Source organism: Pseudoliparis swirei, chromosome 19, assembly GCF_029220125.1.
Source record: "Pseudoliparis swirei isolate HS2019 ecotype Mariana Trench chromosome 19, NWPU_hadal_v1, whole genome shotgun sequence".
Classification (NCBI taxonomy): domain Eukaryota; kingdom Metazoa; phylum Chordata; class Actinopteri; order Perciformes; family Liparidae; genus Pseudoliparis; species Pseudoliparis swirei.
The window spans coordinates 11,004,250-11,007,036 of record NC_079406.1 but is presented as its reverse complement, the minus strand read 5'-3'; the positions used below and the strand labels follow the sequence as shown (position 1 = coordinate 11,007,036).

General features: G+C 41.5%; 1 long non-coding RNA gene across 3 annotated transcripts; it reads right to left on the bottom strand.

The window, feature by feature from the left end:
• Nucleotides 1–344: 344 nt before the first annotated feature.
• LOC130209762 (uncharacterized) lies at nt 345–2,382 on the bottom strand. 3 transcript variants are annotated; one of them, XR_008834690.1, is made up of 5 exons: nt 2,257–2,377; nt 1,287–1,345; nt 1,105–1,208; nt 873–968; nt 345–733 (listed from the first exon to the last, which is right to left on the bottom strand). It is a non-coding gene; the product is annotated as an uncharacterized LOC130209762 (long non-coding RNA). The 3 variants fall into 3 exon arrangements; XR_008834689.1 differs by having other exon boundaries at nt 873–1,208; nt 2,257–2,382; XR_008834691.1 differs by lacking the exon at nt 2,257–2,377 and adding an exon at nt 2,068–2,214 and having other exon boundaries at nt 873–1,208.
• Between the last annotated feature and the right edge of the window lie 405 nt (nt 2,383–2,787).

Sequence of the window (2,787 nt, the reverse complement as noted above, 5' to 3'; positions counted from 1 at the left end):
CTGATTTATATTTACTAATTGTATGGGTGAAAACTATGCTATTTTTCTAAATATCTGGATAAGAATGATTTGGATTCAATAAATAAAATAAGTTACATCAACTCATAACTTGGAAGAATGTTACTGAATTCAACACATTTAAACTGAAATTATTATTTATCTTTACATAAATTAATTTTTCAAATCAACTTATAATTGGTACCACATGACTTAAAATCTATGTAAAGTTATTGATTGTCACTTTGTTGCCATATTTTTTTTATGTAGAATCTACTTAATATCATGCCTTCTTTTTGCAAGAATTTACTGAGGAGCAGTTAACAAATTACCACATTTAGGATAACAGCATGTAAACATTTATTTGTGCAACTTTGTTGACCATCTTTCAAAAACATTTGTGTAAAATGCCAAAATACAAAGAAATCCTGGTGTACACAAAAGAATCACAGCAGCAAGCCCTTCAAATTAGTATGACAAATTGGATGTTTCTGAACAACCCTGAATGGTAAATAACTGCAGCACTGAAACTCAGACAAAGCCTCGAAATAAACCATGTGACTGTAAACGCACTGTAAAAAAAAAAAACTCATTGGGTCCAGACTGAAGACAGGTGGGGACAGAATCTCATGCCGACATGATGTCCAGGAAACTGGAATTTAAGGCAGGCGTAGTCATCATTACTGCTTGAAGACTCACAGGTCAACCGGTTGTCTGTGGGCTGACATGATTCTCTCTACAGCCAGAAAAAAGACAAAATAGAAAAGATTAACAATAATATAACTTTAAATAGCATTTACAACATGACTAGGTGGTTTGAACAATAACAATTTATTCTGTTGTTAAATTAAGACACTGAACTTAAAACAACTTACTCCCGTTTATCCTTGACAACTTGTATCCGATCATGGGTCACACTAGTGGAACAGCAAAGAAGGTGTTGAGGTTCATGCTGGTAGTCGTAATCACACCTAAAAAGAAAGAGTAAGGGGATAAAGGACAAGGGGAAGACGTACATCCTCTTCAGTAAAAAAAATCATCTCAAGCATCAACTTTTGCTCTTTTCAATGCTAATGTTGTAAATAAAAATGAAAAGGCTAGATTCACACTCAAGTGCCCCATGTTGTCGTCATCATGGCGGCCAAGGTTTGATTTCCGGTGGGCCCTTTGCTGCAGATCCTCCCCTGTGGTGCTTGTGTGTCTCTCTAGCTCTAACACAAATAAAGAAAAAAACATCTTAAAAACAAATAATTGCTTGCTTCTGGCATTTAAATGGATTATAATCTCACCGTGTTGCTGGGTGTCATTAAGGTCACGAAGTTGTTCCATCCAAGTTGGATTATAATGTCTGAAAGGTGGCAGGAGAAAATAATTAGCATTTTACAATTAACTAATTGTTCTTAATTATCTGTACATAAATGTAAACATTGACTCAAAGGACACTCTTTGGTGACGTCCTCATCTGATAATGTGGACAGTAAATGAAGATTTGAACATGAAACCATCCCCTCACTGGACAGCTCACGGAGCTTCTGAGGAGCTGTGAGCTGTCATGTCCCGCCATAGCGCAGTTATAAGCGTCATGTTAACAACAGTCAAGTGAACAGAGTCCCGACCACGTCAACAGCATCAAGTTAAGAGTGTCACGTGAACAGCAGTCCCCACAGCATATGACACAGCGCAGTATAAAGCGGTCACGTGAACAGAGTCCCGACGTCACGTGACCAGACACGTACAATAACGTGTCTGGTCACGTGACTATCCGGACTGACCGCTCCGGTATATGTGAACTTGTCTATCTATACATGTCTGCGTGGAACCAGTTTCAAAGCACTTCAATAAAATCGTGGTTATTAGATGAAGTGTGTAGCACGTGACCCCTCAGGTGTCTTAACCCACCTGCCACTAATGAACCTATAACACGAGCGTTAGCTAAACATTACCTCAGCTAACATGTGTAAAGTAAGCTAATGTTAGCTCGTTCAACACAGAAACCGACAACCTACGTTACATCGACGATGTTAAAGAAACGTGAAGACACTTAACCATCAGATAGCTAAGTTAACTTACTCTTGACGCCCAAGGCGACACAGAAATGCAGAACACCATGCCTCGAATACAAAAGTAGCTACCCGCTAGCTCACACGAGGCTAGCTCAACTCCTCACCAGAGAGCCGAGTAGAAACCTCAAAGTGTCACTAACGTTGCTCGTTCAATACAACGTTACTCTCTGAAATTAAATTAAGTTGGCATTCTTACCTCAAGAAGAGCTGTCATGTCAGGAGGCTGTCGTTCCCTCTGTGGCGTTTCGTGAGTCACTGAAGCAGGAGAGCAGCGCGCAGCTCAAACTCCGGAGAAGTGGCGCGAAACCGGGTTCAACAGTTCAATCTGCTTTTCTTGTGTTGATTGCTGTGATCAGCCTGATCACTGCACCTGGCCTCTCCTTTGAACTCTCTCTCTCTCTCTCTGTTGGACGGGCTGTCTGTCTGTCTCTGTCTGTGCTGTTTTCTTCTCTAGTAACTAGATCAGTGGTCCCCAAACTCCGGCCCGCGGGCCGCATCCGGCCCGCCTCCCCATTTGGACCGGCCCCCTGAACAAAACCAGAGACGCGTTCCGATTTATTATTTTTTTCACCTGGCCCGCTGCCGTTGAGATTGCAGTGAGACGCGGAGAAAATGTGGAGTGTTGCTCTTCGCAATAGAACATCTTTGATGGGACGTGTCGCGTCTCAGCCAATCAGCGTTCAGATGTCCACAGCGTTTGGGAAGTTAGGTTAGCTTGGATGTTAGC